Source organism: Rutilus rutilus (assembly GCF_951802725.1).
Source record: "Rutilus rutilus genome assembly, chromosome: 22".
In the NCBI taxonomy this organism is placed as follows: Eukaryota; Metazoa; Chordata; class Actinopteri; order Cypriniformes; family Leuciscidae; genus Rutilus; species Rutilus rutilus.
The window spans coordinates 16,457,660-16,473,656 of record NC_140227.1 but is presented as its reverse complement, the minus strand read 5'-3'; the positions used below and the strand labels follow the sequence as shown (position 1 = coordinate 16,473,656).

General features: G+C 38.2%; 1 long non-coding RNA gene across 1 annotated transcript; it reads left to right on the top strand.

Annotated features, from left to right (window-relative positions):
• Nucleotides 1-5,604: 5,604 nt before the first annotated feature.
• On the top strand, nt 5,605-8,213 carry LOC311282380. Its single transcript, XR_014625931.1, has 2 exons — nt 5,605-7,144; nt 7,188-8,213. It is a non-coding gene; the product is annotated as an uncharacterized lncRNA (long non-coding RNA).
• The last annotated feature ends 7,784 nt before the right edge of the window (nt 8,214-15,997 follow it).

Below are 15,997 nucleotides of genomic sequence, written 5' to 3'. Positions count from 1 at the left end.
CACCATCTACATAAGAGGCAGCGGCAAAAATATTTCACAAAATATGAAGAGGCAGGGTAAAAGTAAAAAGGATTTATTCATGTCCATAAAATCAATCATATCACACACCATATGCACTCCTGTAACTTTCAGCAAAAAAAAAAAAAAAGTGCAGTGATGACCTCACACCGCGGTAGGCATCTCATTAACGCGATAATGCTGTTATCGTCACACCCCTACATAAAATTATTGACTGCAGGGGACTTTCCTAAATGATTTGGTAAAACTGTTAAACAAAGATGGTGTGAAAAGCGCTTTTAGTATTAGTTAGTCTATTACTTACGGAACATTATCTTTGAGAGATTTGAGGCCTCGAAGCTCCTCTTTTGTCCACGTCCTGCCCAGTTAAATGATGAAGCCAGTTTGTTCAACATTTTCCTTACTGTGTCTTCCAGTTTATGACCACCCAGAAGTGACAGCTGGCAAATCTAATAAAAAAGGAGATCAGTGTTCACATTAATTCCCAACTAACTGCACACACACACACACACACACACACACACACACACACACACAAAAATTCTATTAACCTATAATCATAAATAGACTTTATCTGAGAGATACATGTGTTACCATGGACATTTTTTTGCCATTCTCTGTGAATCTCTTCATTCGGTTCCAAACTGTTTAATCATATGTTTCTGTGAGGTTTTCTAGCAGCTGAGGAGGGACAGGGAAGCGAGAGGCAATTTAGGTCGTAGATGAAGGCCTTTGGGTGTCTCAGGGACAAAGAACAGTGTGACCTGTACCAGGGGGGTAGAAACCAGTCCGAACTAGCTGAAGATAGGGGGTATCTTTCTGGAAATTTACAAGAAACCTGGAAGGAGGAGTTTTTGCCAAGAAACTGTATAAAATGTCTATGTTCTATTATGTCTATTAGGTATTCTGTTTTCCAAACCGGGTAGCTGCGGTTTTTGTGAAAAGAATCCTCAAAGAATAAACTTTTCTCTTTATTACAGTTTTGCCTCTTGAATGTTTCTTACACCTGTTGATGCTGTGTTTTTCATCGAGATTTCAAAATTGCCATTACAGCTGGTGTCAGAATAGTGGGATCTTGTGCGGACGCTTCTTCTCCTGGTCCTGAGAACGGATTTGACGGGAAAGTGCACGACCTCGGCAGCACCAGGCAGCCGTCTTATACCTCGACGGTTTGAGATAGAAACTCAACAGATTACGAGAGAGAGAGGCAAGACCCCGCACTCAGGGCCAGTGAAAGAACTCCCACCAGGGTCAAAAGAATCCGCGGCGATTGCGGGAAAAAAAAAAAAACAGAAAAGCATCTCTGGGTAAGAAACGGTAAATTGTTTTATTGATGTTAAGTGTGATTTGATAATTGTGAGTGAACATGAACCATATTGGCTGAATTTGCTTTGGGTACGAGCGAGAGGTGATTCAGGGGAATCACAATTTTTTGGGGTAAGCGCTGAGGAATTCGGATCAGTTTCTACCTCACTTAGCTCGTTGGTGGACGGAAGGGCCACAGGTGATTCAGGGGAATCACAGATTCAGGGGAATCACATGTGCTGGTTAATTAGTTTTGCTCGAAGTCTCTGTAACCTGAAGAAGTCTTGCAAAGGTGGACGGAAGAGCCACGCCAGATTAATTAGGTGAATCAGAATCAATCGAGCGCTGGAAGGTGCTCATGAGAAGATTTTGAGTAAAACATAATTACAAAAGCACGGCATATTTGCTGAAACCCGACCGGTTTTGGGTAGAATAAAATCGGGTCTGTTGAAGACGTTTGACAGATACTAAGACACGTGTCGAAAGAGTAAAATCCAGAAGGGAAATTCAGCCAAAAATGGGGTCATCTAACAGTAAATTAGATCATTTTTATACACCAATTTTCTGTCAAATGAGAAATAATTATGGTGGTAAATGTATGGTTGACATACAGAAACTGATCAAATATCACGATTTTCCCGAAGCGGGAACCTTGAGTAAAATAAGACTAAATGTAGTAAAAGAGTCAGTAGAAAAGAACGAGGGAAAACAGAGTAGCTGCTGTGTGTGTGTGTCAAACATGTGTGTAAGAACTGTGAACCGACTATAATGTGTTGGGTAGAAGAGGCTGACAGGCGAGAACGAGAGCAAATACAAAAAGAATTGGCATGTAATGTTGAGAATGTTGTGTGCGTAAAAACAGTTCCACTGGAACAGAATGCTACTAATGAACCGAATGTATGTGCTTTTCCACATGTGACTGAGGTGGCAACGGCTCCGCCGCCTGCCTACAATACAGCTCACTACCCAGTAGCAGAGATACCGGACCTCAGGCTGGACCTCGATCTGGACCGCTTTCCACCAGCCCCGAGAACAGCCCAAGAAGCACGAATTGCAGAAGCACGAGCACAAATTGAACTGGCAGAGGCAGCCCAAAGAGCAGCGCAGGCAGAGACAGATGCAAGAGAAGCGCGAGAGGGGGCAGAGGCCGCAGAGCGAGTGGCACACAGACTAACAGCGCAGTTTCATGCACAGTTACACGGGCGTTTGAGTGCAACGCTGCGGCACGCTACTCACGCTGAAGAGGACAGAAAGGAGAAGAAAAAACCCCTCACAATGGTGGTTATGCAACAACGACAACCTAAACAACCCAACAAACCTGCATCTTCCTGCTCAAACCCTGCTGGTCGAAAAGGACAGAAAGGAAGAGCTGCTGGAGGAAAATGGAGCTGTTATGTTTGTGCCACAAATGCCCACTCGCTCCGAGACTGTACAAAATGTAGAGTGTGCAAGAAGGACGGACACTGGAGCAGAGCGTGTCCCACCATGAAGTCGGATTGAACCGAGGGGGCTGAGAGAGCGGGACGGAAAGAGTCCGGTTCTGGGAGGCCAATCTCTGGCTACAGCAAAGGGAAGTGAAAATATTTTTACTAACACACACACACACGACGCACACACAAACACATACACTGATCTTCTTTCTGCTGTCTGCAATGAAAAAACTGCTTGCAAATCTTTTTGTGTGTCTGATGAAACCTTGAGCAAAGCTATGACTGATACTTTGAGCAGTGTTGTGAATGACGAATGTATGAGATTGTACAAAAGTACAGGGTTTCCTGAAATGCCAATTTACCCGTTATTAGTCAAAGGGGTAATTATTGAATTTTTGGTCGATTCTGGTATCAGTCTGTCCACGTTACGACCATGTGATTTACCATGTTTTCTACGGGAAAGTGTAAATTAAATTTGTCCCTCTGTGCTGATTCTTATGGAATTAGCATTGAGGAGGCACCACAAATTACTTGTTCTAAATTTGAGCCGAAGTGGGCTTGTGTCTGGCAGGTAACAGATATTGATTGGGCAGAAAAGATTTTGAAATTGGCAAAAGATCATACAGACCCAGTCAATACAGAGTTTATGACAAATGACAAAATGCATTGTACATCACATGTCGTAACAGAACGAGATTCAGACTTTGAAAAGATGTGGTTTAATTCTGTGAAGAATGAAAGTGTGAAGTTTGACCAGATTTTCTGGACAGAAAGTGTGTGTGCGCATTGGCTGCAGTGTGACAGTCAGAAAGTTTGTTATCTAAATGACAGAGAACACTGCCTGCCACTTATCTGTCTCCAAGGCCATAAGCCAGCAGTGGAGAGATGTGGGCCTTTTTGTGAAAGAATGTCTATCGGCCACAGACTGGGTGAGAGTTGACACACACACACAGCAGAGAGTCAGAGTAAGGGGGCATTTAAATCAAAATGTGACTTTGAGGTTGGGGTTCAGAGAAATGTGACTGCTATTGGGAAAAATGTGACAGGACAGGGAGAGGAGGATATTTCTGCCTCAGAAATTGATATTTCTTTGGCACAAATATCACCAAACTTGTGGAAAAAAAAAACAAAAAAAACAAATATGATGTGGGGCTGATAAAAGGTAATACCACCAAAATCAGATTTCAGACCATGTAAGGCACAGTATCCCCTGAAACGTGAAGCAATAGAGGGCATAAAACCAGTGTTTGACGCTCTGTTAAAAGAGGGTGTAATTAGGCCTTGTGATGGTTCACAAGTTAGAACCGAAATTAACCGTACTCCTTTCTTAAGTTGATGACCTTTTGATCTGTTCAGAAGGTGAGTCTATTTGCAGGGCTGACACTGTGACTCTCCTGAAGCATCTTGAAAGGGAGGGGCACCAGGTCAGCCTTTCAAAGCTGCAGTTTGTGAAACAGGAAGTGACATTCCTGGGCCATGTTATCAAACAAAACAGCAAAACATTGTCACAGAAAAGGGTGCAGGGCATAAAAGAAGCCCCAAAGCCTGTAACAAAAAACAGTTGCTGTCATTTTTGGGGATGTGTGCTTACTGTCGTACATTCATTCCCAATTATGCCATTTTAGAACAGCCTTTACGAGCCCTGACAACAGGGAAAGGGTTGAAGTCATGTGACAGACTTGTTTGGACAAGTGAAGCTGAGACAGCATTTGATAACATGAAAGCACAATGAGATATCTCGATTGTTAGGCCTTCTGGTTGTAGACCATCCATTGTTTAGATGGTTGATGAAAAGCATGACCTTATGACTTCTGTTCTCCTGTAGACGCATGGTGACCGATGAGACACGTAGCCTATTTTCAACAAAACTCGACCCCGTGGCAGCGGGATTGCCACACTGTCTCCGGGCGGTGGTGGTAGCTGAACTGGCCCTTAATGGCCTCAAGAGAGTTTGTAGGCTATGCTGATCTGACTTTAGGGGTCTCACATTTGGTGTCTTTGATTTTGCAGGAGCAGAGAACGTCACATTTGTCTACAGCTTGATTGAGGTATCATAAAATTTTGAGAGGCAGGGTAAAAGTAAAAAGGATTTATTCATGTCCATAAAATCAAAACTTAGCGTTTACACAGGTGTGCCTTTGCTATCTGTACAACAGATTTAACTGTTCAAATAACGCATCAGACCCTCGCGTACATCCCTGCCCTCCTCCTCTGCACCCTGTGCCAGTGGCACCACAGGCTCTGCAGCAACAGGTGTATCCCATTCTGCACAGGCAGCTGAATTAGTCGCTTTGACTGAAGCATGTAAACTGATGACTGACAAGTGTGTAACGATTTACACAGACTCGCGTTATGCTTTTGGGGTCACGCATGACTTTGGTGCTCTGTGGAAGCACAGAAATTTTTTAAAGTCAGACGGACGACCAATACTGAACGCTACGTTAGTATCTGACCTTTTGGAGGCCATTATGCTGCCAGACAAGATTGCGATTTGTAAATGCGCAGCGCATACTAATGATAAAAGTTTCGTATCAACAGGCAACGCCAGAGCTGATATGGCTGCGAAGGCAGCGGCAACAAACCCAAACTGGAGCTGATACCATTGGCGCCACTTGCGCACAAGTTGACAATAACCTTAACAATGACATTTCTCCTTGTTTACAGAGCATGCAGTCTTTTTCCACAGGAGCTGAGAAAAACAAATGGAAGACGGCAGGCTGCAGCCTTGTTGATGGTGTATGGAGATCTGTTGGTGGACAGCCATGTCTGCCCACTGCCCAGCCATTTTTTTCCCACATTAGGCTAAATTAGTGCATGGGTAGGACCATGCATTAAAAGAGGGGATGATTATGCAAATGAGAGAATTGTGGTTTACCAAAGGTTTCACAATATATGCTGAGAATTTTTGCAAAAGATAAAAATGTGTGATTTGCACCGCATATAACATTGCACGGGGCATTAAAACACCACTGGCAAGTCAGCCAGCCCCAGACGGGCCATTTGAATATTTAATGATTGATTTCATTGAACTAACCCCGTGTGGAAAACAGAAATATTGTTTGGTAGTTGTGGATATGTGGTCACGATGGAACACACTGTGCCTAACACGCTGCCAGCGGGGGCGCTGTTGAGCGTGAAAACCAGACGGTAAAGAACAAATTGGCAAAATGCTGTGAAGAAACAGGGCTCTCGTGGGTGAAAGCACTCCCCACTGTGTTAATGTACATGAGAATGAAAAAGAGAGTCAAAACAAATTTGAGCCCATTTGAAATCCTCTTTGGTAGACCACCATTCATGGGTATAACGGGGGAAAGAAGGAGGCTTCCATCAACAGATGTGTGTGAGAATGAAATGTTGAATTACTGCAAAGAGATGTTGTGTTTGTGATCTAACAGTTCTGTGCAGGTGAAAGAAATGCCAGGGGCAAAGTAGCAGAGACGTTCCTGCACAAAACCAAACCGGGTGATTACGTGGTGATTCGAGACCTCAGGAGAAAGAGCTGGAGGGCGAAACGGTGGCTAGGACCGCAACAGGAGGAGGAACCCCGACGACAAACAACAACAACAACGGCGATACCTATCGTGCTGCCAGGGCCACCCGAGATCGAACGGGCCTCTGGAGAGGAGCTGGCCTGGATGAGAGACGAGGGGACAAGCAAAGGTCAGACTGAGACAATTGAAAACTGGGTGGTCAGACTGCAGAATTAAAACCAACCACGAAGAAATCAACTTTAAGTGTCCATTCGATAAACCGTATCAAAGTTCACCGGCGGCAGTTTGGGTTTGTGGTAATATCATATCACCGTTTGGAAAAGGACTGGTCAGGGTGCTGTTATCCAGCTTTAATGAATGTGGAAACTTCTGTGTATCCGCCAAACAAGGTGGTTGGAGTTAAAAAACGAAAATATTTAGTGAAAACCCCTTAGAATATGTTGAATGATTTTCTGTGCAGGTTATGAAAATGAATGTGCTGCCAATGATAATGATGAAGATTATGATTTGGCTATTGCAATTGAATCCGCCACTGGTGTAAAAGAATACAGAGAACTGCTTATCAGTGGCTGTGTTTACATTCCTGATGGGGACACACTGCTTCAAGGGTGTGCAGTAAGTTGGAGCCGTTTGAAAGCTCAATGATCAAACTATAGGCAAAGAGAGTGTTTTAATTATGGTCAGCGGGGCCATTTAGCCTGTAATTGTAAATGGACACTCAGAAAAGAAAGTGATAACGTGAAAGTGACGTGTATTAATGTGGGTTTTTGAAAGTAGAACAGTATTTAAATGACGATATTAAAGTTTTCGTCTGAGAAAGAACTAAAAATGTGAATGCAGTGCTAAAGAAAGTGAAAAGAATGTGCAAGTAAAAAAGGGAGAAAAGAAAGTTAAAGGAAAGTTGATAGATGGAAGTCGTAAGAAGATTGAAGGTTAAAAGAAGGTTGAAAGATTTAAGTCTTATGGGAATCCTTTTGAAGGAAAGATCTATAATAATATTTTTTATAAGTGAATTGATGAATACAGGTTGATGTAAAATTACAGATGACTCCAACAAATGAGTTGCAAAATATTTTAAAAGTACCGGTAACTAAAAGGATGATAGTGAATGAAACGCTTGATAAGGTTTTAGATGATATAGAGAGACTAATCTCACGGATGATTTAAAATGACAACTTGTAATAGAATGTATCACAAGCAGAGAGGGCAGCCTCAAAAGTTAGTGTGAATCCTAATTGCAGATTGATAAACTCCTAGAAAAATACATTGAAGTAATTGAGAACTTGACAACTAAAATTGAGATGAAATGTGATCAAGTAAGTAGAAGCAGTATTACTGGATTATTAGTTGATAAATGTAAAATGTGTAGAAAGGCATCTGATTAAACAAACAGTTTGTTAATGAACGTGGAGGAATAGTTGACCATGAAAGAACTAAGAGCTGATGTTTTGCTTTCAAAAGATAAGCTTGTGATTGGCTGAGACAGTTTGCTTATCGGAATCTGGTGTGTGCTGTGGCTGAGACGTCCAGTGCGACAGAGACACGATCTGAGAGGAAATTTGTAATGTCTAAATTCCCTGATGTGGGCAAAAGACAAATATAAAAATTATGTTTATTTGAAAATAGATGTAAATTCTGGCAAAGATGCCTTACTGCTGGGCTAGAGTTAAAAGTTTAAGTGGTAGATAAAGTTTGATTTTAGAAGTTTATGAGAGTCTCTCTCATTCAATGTCAGCTAAAAGCTGTTAACTGAGCCTGTGCGATTTAGGGATTGAGAGATGAGTAATATGATGTTTAGTTTTTTTGTGAAACAGCAGAGATAAGTGGGACTGAGAAAATATAGATAACATTAAGTTGAATCTGCAGACTAACCACTTGATAGAGGAATACTGTTTCAACACAGTTTTAATGAAATTGATGACATGTAGTACAAATTCTTATACTTTTGTGAAGAGTCCTGAAACAAACAGTGAAAAGAGGAAAGCGGTAAAAGAGCCGCCTCAAGCTACTGGTAGTGAGTGGGTGGGGTGGCTGATGTCTGCATGGTCAGGGTGGTTTTATAGAATAATTCAAACTGTCTTGCCAATTGTGGGTATGGGATTATTAATTCTGTTTTGTTTCCCATGCATTATGAAGTGCCTTTCCAGCTTAGTGCAGAGATTAATCAGGGCAGGGACGGTTAGCACATCAGTCCAAGCAGTGAAACTGACTCTGTACCCAATAACTGATGGAGAGCAATGTGATGATTATGACAGCGATGACGTGTATACAGACATGAGTTAAATGTGTTTTCTTTCTTTTTGTTTGCCTTCCTGGGACCAGGAAAGGGATTTTCTAAACTTTGATTGTTTAGGGTTTGATGTCAATGATTGACTGTTCTATTCACTGTTTTTTATTATTATTATTGTTTTCATTATTTTTATTTCTTTTTCCATTGTAAGAATGATGATATGTTCAGAAGGTTAAAAACGGCGGTCATCCGTGAATACAGAGAACTGCTTATCAGTGGCTCTGTTTACGTTCCTGTCTAGAGAATTTTCATAACAAGTTACGAGGTGACGTACAAGTGGAAGGGTTTGAGCTGAGGGATTTTTATGTATACTATTTCTTTGCATCTTTTTTTTTTTTTTTTTTGAATTGATATGTTTTTTCCATACTAATGTGATCTATACTATTTCTTGTTTATACTGAGGTGACTGAGGGTCCGATCTAAGTGTCGGGGATGCAATAACAGTGCTTATTCATCTAGCCCGGTTTCAGAATAAACCTTTACTTGCTTGCTATAAAATTAAGGGCCTATCCTTACAAAAACAGCCTAAGCTTTTCATTCTAAATTTTAATGAAGGTTCAAGTAAAATGATCAGGTATATAAAAGTCAGACATGAAGAGTATAACTGTGATGTAAAGACTTGAATCAATTCTGTTCTTGAAATGTAATGATGTAATGATGTTTGATCAAGAAATTAGAAGACAAGGATGAATTTTCCTTTAATACGTTTATCAGAGAATGATAAAGAGGAGGAATTTGTTGTGGAAAATTCAGTATTTCTTATAATCATTCGGTTCCAAACTGTTTAATCATATGTTTCTGTGAGGTTTTCTAGCAGCTGAGGAGGGACAGGGAAGCGAGAGGCAATTTAGGTCGTAGATGAAGGCCTTTGGGTGTCTCAGGGACAAAGAACAGTGTGACCTGTACCAGGGGGGTAGAAACCAGTCCGAACTAGCTGAAGATAGGGGGTATCTTTCTGGAAATTTACAAGAAACCTGGAAGGAGGAGTTTTTGCCAAGAAACTGTATAAAATGTCTATGTTCTATTATGTCTATTAGGTATTCTGTTTTCCAAACCGGGTAGCTGCGGTTTTTGTGAAAAGAATCCTCAAAGAATAAACCTTTCTCTTTATTACAGTTTTGCCTCTTGAATGTTTCTTACACCTGTTGATGCTGTGTTTTTCATCGAGATTTCAAAATTGCCATTACACTCTCATCAAAGTATTTCCATCCACAGACTGGACTGTGTGTGTGTGTGTGTGTGTGTGTGTGTGTGTGTGTGTGTGTGTGTGTGTGTGTGTGTGTGTGAACATAAATGATTGCTTCCGGTGTCAAATGCTGGTTTGAGTTTCTATTTCTGGGGATTTCCTGGGATTTTTACAGACAAGTGTCTCTAGAATTTACTCAGATTGGTGCCAAAAAATAAAAAAATCCAGTGAAGTTCTGTAGGTGAGAGAACAACAGAGAATGGCCTGACTCGTTCAAACTGACAAAGTCTACAGTCTACATATCAGTTTAAATGTTTCTACAGCATTATTTTGCAATCATCATTTTTATCAAACAATGCATTATTTTCATTATTGTCATCTCTAATGGTTTCTGTTTTGATGAAAACTGAATAGGGGCAATCGTCTGGAAACATAAATATTTTTCATCAGTATTAACATCAATAATCTTTGTTTTCTTTTTCCCATACTTATCAAGACCTGGCCATTAAATCAAATTCCATATTTCCCCAAACAGCGTAGGAACCCTGTTAAGTGTAACTGCATTACAAGATATACCAATCTGTTTTTTTCTGTCTCTTCCAACCTCTCTAAAGCATCAAAATCTTCTAGAGACTGTAAAGGTAAACCCAAGCTGCATCCCATTTCTGGTTGAGGTAGAGGGACTCCCTGTAATTTTTGGATCATTGCCCTCTGCTCTTTCAGCTCTGCTTTAATTTCCAGGAGAAATTTTAACACATTCCTCTTGAAAGGAGACAACTCTACATCTAAAGTAAATAAGTAAATAAATATATTAATACTTTATTTGTATTAAGAGAGAGAAACTCTACTAGTTCATTAATAACCACCATCAGCAGAACAGGTTTACTGTTTAAATTGGAATGCAATTTTTGTTTCTGATTTATTACCGTTGGTATGTTCATTCTGTGTTTGTTGTGCTCTACTTGGATTTTCTGAAGAAAACAACACAACAGTTTTTTTTTCATACACTTAAAACTCACCTGTAAAACAATTAGTCTTAAAGAGGTTAGCAGTTTGAAGAATCACCTGAAAAGATGTCTGAGACAGTCGGACTGGAGTTGTGGTTCATGTATCTCTCTTTAAAAAAAAAAAAGTGACATTAACAGTAAATATCAGCAGGAAAAGTTAGGATGGATGTCAACATTTATAGTGAATAAGTAGCCTACATTTAGCCTGCAAGTCCCACCTAAAAGAATAATGTCTTCCAAAATTAAGAAAGAACATAAAATCAACATAAATCTCCCCCCTAGGAAACTTCATGGTCTAATAAAAAGTTTCAAATAACTGTTTTCAAAATAGAAAAAATAGCTTTGATCATTGATTTAGATATCTGCATCTGATCATCATATTACAATTATTCAATTCTCAGTGTTAAGCATGATAATATGGTAACATATCACACTGAAGTAGGCTGCTTTAAAATGAACATTTATTTAAATTAAAAGAAATTCTTCTTTTGGCAAAATTACATTTCCTTAATAACGTAAACAGAGGCTTTACTCCCTTAGAACTTAAATTATCAATGTTTCATTGCATCACTGTTGGAAAACCTTTTACCTTTATAAAGGGCATTTTTTCCCAAATTGTATTAAATGTAGGCCTATGCTCCATCTTTCATTTCAAGATATTCAATTATCAAAACATTCAATTAGAATAAGACACTAGGCTGTTAAAGCTGCAGTCGGCAAGTCTGGCAGATTGAGTGGACTTAGCCAAAATTTTGAATGTTTACAACTCTCATGATTGTTACATTGATTCTAGTTCAATAAACAAGTAGTGAATATTAAATTATTTCAATTACTTAGGTTAAATATTACATATTCGCATGTAATATAATGTGTATTTCCATCACAGGTTTGGTCTTAAATTTCATTCAAAGTGGCATTAAAAAGGTCTTAAAAAGTCTTAAATTTAACTTGTTTATATCTGTAGACACCCTGCATTTATATTATAAACTTCTTAGATACCTTTAGAGTTGCTGTATCTTGTTCAGGTTTCATCTGATTCTTCTCAGTTATCATCTGAAAAAAGGAAAGAAGAACAAATAAAAAATATAAAAGACAAATAAATACTAATTTTAGTATTACTTATTGAAAGCCAATTTCAACAGAGGTTGCTATTTTTACCAACTTCTTCAATGATTATATTTAATCTAACAAGCACAAATAGTTTTCGATATCGGTATTAGCCACAATGAGCTGTGAATTATGGGTTATCAGTATCGATCCTAATATTCCATTATGTGTGTCCCAGTAAAACTAGTGTCCTCACAGACCAGGATTCTGTCAAACTAACACAACACACTGAAATTCTCTAGTCAAGTTAAACATCAGGAACATGTACTTATGATGTCCTCATAAAACGGTGTCCTCATAAAACAGGTGCAAGACACACACAACCTGACACACTGTAATAAACAAGCATGTTATGTGATGCATTAAAGCCATGAACATATTGTTTTATCATTCATACTTATCTGTGGTAGTGATATTGCAGTATAGGCCTCTGTGAAGTCAGGCTATGACAGGACTATGCCATGTTATTTTACAGTTGATTATTACTCAATTTCTGTACCTAAATTAGACTTACGTGGATTATTTTTATTTTACATCTTTGTTACTTTTTTTTACCTATGCTTGCAATTGATTATTTTCTGTGCAGAAACCCCTACAAAATCACACCAATCATTCTAGAATGATTAATTATTTCCCAAATACAGCTATTTAAGTAATTTGGTGAAATAGTTTTTCATATTGCAGAAGAAAATGAAATATTGCAATATCAGATTTTTGCAATATTGTGCAGGTCTATTACCGTGGGTAATTTTTAACCTTTAATATTACCTTTTAATAATAAAACAAGTGACAAGGAAGTATTGTTGCGCTCAGATGAAGGCTAGTTGTAAGTACAGGTGCGTGAAAACCAATAAAATGTAGAAGAGACTGTAGAAGGTTCGCACTCTGAAAAAACTAGACAAAGTCTTTAACAAAAAGAATCAATTATTTTAATAGAGCAAGAGCAGACGTTTCAGCCATCCAGCTATTGTCAATGCTCATAATAATAAAACAAGTAAAATCATCACTTTAAATAACACATAATGTATCTGCTTTATTAAACAGTGTCACTTAAGCATGGAAACACTGAACTCACCTTTATAATGATTGCTGAATCTGCCCTGGAGCTCATCTTTGTCTTTCTCCTGAAGTGTAAACTGTATGTCCTCCTCCAGAGGCTTGATCTTCTCCCTCACTGACTCACTTCAGGCATTATCTCATGTGTCTGCTGTCATAGAAAAAGGCCCTCAATTATCCTGACCATTGCATTTCTTTTGACATATTATTCAACAGGCTTAAACTTAAGACATAAACTGTGTTTAAGTGAAAATAAGTATGAGTATTGTTTCAGTACCCATGCCTACATAATGGGTGTGTTCATATGGATGAAAGCCTGTTGTGTTCGGTCTCTTGATTTGTGATAGTGGCAGCTATTGTGAAACTCACCTTCTTCATCTACCTAGTGTGGATGGCATCAAGGTCTTGTCCTGAAGAATCACAGGGCCAAACGTTAGGGATTATATCTCATCTGATAACAAGAGCACAGCCATAAGTTTAAGAACTCTAATGATATCTTTACCCGCTGATATTGCATTGGGGATATCAATTCAAACATTTTCAAGGCTAAGAGTATGAGCCATGAGTATACTCATACTTATAAGCTGGCCAGATATCTGTGAAAAATAACTTACGTGCCTGAACCACATTTAGCATTTGAAAGTAAAAAGAATTTCAGTATTTATCAGTAAAAAAATGCATACAAAATAAATACCCCTGAGTTGGACAGTATGGTGTCTGTCTCATTGGCCAACATAATTCAAACCAGACCTAGAGAAATAAAATAAAATATACCAATGACCATGATATCCTGTTATCATAATAGTTAAATTAATTATTATAACTACGACCATTATAACATTATATTTGTCGCCTATTATTTATCTGATTATTTAGCCTACAGGCTTCTCAAGGACTGAATAAACCTGGGGTTAATGATTTTAAAACGTGAGACTTCTTTCAAAAGCATAAATCTTACAGACCCCAAACCTTTGAACAGTTGTGCACTATGTTTGAGGTGGTTTTGCTTACTAGTCATATGGTTGCCGGGGAGATTCTCTTGGACAGGGGTGCAGCAGGCCTTCAGCATGATGATCTAGAACATAACATGCAATTTGTCACAGAGCCAACAATGTTACATGGGATTTACAATAGAACATCTAGGCTACAAGCTAGAGCAGAGCTTATTTTATATATATAACGTTATAATTCTTAAGATAATGTATTGTGAAATAAATGCATATGAAATTAGTATAACGAATAATCAATAGTAGTATTTTTTTCTTCTGTTGCTCCTGAAATCACCTTTTTTTTAAATCACTAATTTGTAAGTGACGTCACTGATTAACAGTACAGTGCAGTATTTTAGGCTAAATAAATTAGCTTACTTCCAATCACCCATTGTTGACAAATTACCAGCAAAACAAATCAAAAACTGTTATCTACACAAAGATAAGGTTAAAACCCCAAACTTTCATAAACAAGAGCTCCAGTCTATAAGGTTAGTTAGCCTTAACTTAACGTAAGTTAGCAGCTAAGTGAAAATGGTTGAGATGCTAACGGACTTTTTCGAAGACACAAAACCATTTATATAAAGTAAATATTCAACAGAAGCGTGTCAATAGGCCTATGTCACGAAAAAATTGAAGACCGGAAGTACGTCTTTTAGTAGGGATACGGCTCTTCCGGTTAGCTTTTTACAATGGCGGAGTCCGATAGATACCGCTGGACCAAATATCTCCGCAACCTGCCTGAAGTCACATATGACGATGTGGTTCGGATGGTAAATGAAAACTTTCAAGTGGAAAAGCGTGAAAGCTGAGGAATGGCTGTCTACGTCATGACGCAGAGCAAACTTTTTTTGCAGGGTGGTAGCGGAAGACTCATTAATATTCATAGAGAACTCATCCCTGATTGGCTCGCCGTTCTGAAGACTACTCCAATGTTCTGAGAAGCCATGGTAACCCCAAACAATGAGATATCAGATCGCTGTGACAAATAACTTACGTGACGAGAGGGATTGTGATTGACCTACATGATTAATGTTATTAATTTCACTGGATTAGCGATGAAAATCATGAACGCAAATAAATGAGTAGTGTTGTTATTGACTTGTTGATTTTTTTTATTGCAATATTAACAAACAAAAACAAGTCGATACATACAAGAAATATAAACAATCTTTCAAGACAAAAGAGAAATTATGGTTCAGTATAATAATTTAAATCTATTCAACAATAGTCTTAAAAAAAAGAGAGAAGAGAAGAAAAAATAAAATAAAAGGAGAGGGCACAACAACAAAAAAACATTAAGGGAGAATATTAAACATGGCACAAATTCTGTTTGTTTTCATTGCTTTCTTGTTAACAGAAGTTGAAATTGTATTTAAATACATCTTCAATTCTTCTTTGAAAAAGCTAAAGTGGGGTTTACTTTTCATATATTTACATTAAAAGAAAATGTATACCTCCTAATTGAGAAAAGATATATCTTGGGATTATACTCCAAATAGAAGATTGATTGTGAAGGAAACGTTTTTAAGCCAATTCATTTTTAAGGTATTGTTAAGAGAATCAAAATCAATGAAATTTAAGCCACCTTTATTATAAGAATTCAAAATAACTGATTTTCTAATATAATGAGTTTTATTTTTCCAGAGAAATTTGAGCAACATTACATCAATCAAGTTGCAAGTAGATTATCCACAAATAAAGACTGAGCAGCAAAGGATAAGCGGGAAATCCCTTCTGCTTTAGTAAGCAGAGTTCTGCCTTTCAAAGATAGATCTCTTAACAACCATAGGTTACATTTTTTGTGTGTTTTCTCCACAACTGAACTAAAATTCATCTGACATCTCAGTTTAGTATCTTTTATTATTTTTATTCCTAAATAGGTGACACTTTCTTTGATTGGGAATGTTTGAGATAGAGGTTGCAGCATTTTTTTATCGGGAGTAATTCGCATTTATTAATATTAAGCAAAAGGCCAGATGCATTAGAGAAAGACTGAAGAGAGGTTAAAGCAATTGGGATCTGAGAGATATCTCTTAGAAACAATGCTGTATCATCTACAAGTTGGCTAATAAACAATTCTAGTACTAGTAAACTAACAGTAACTGGAAGTGCTCT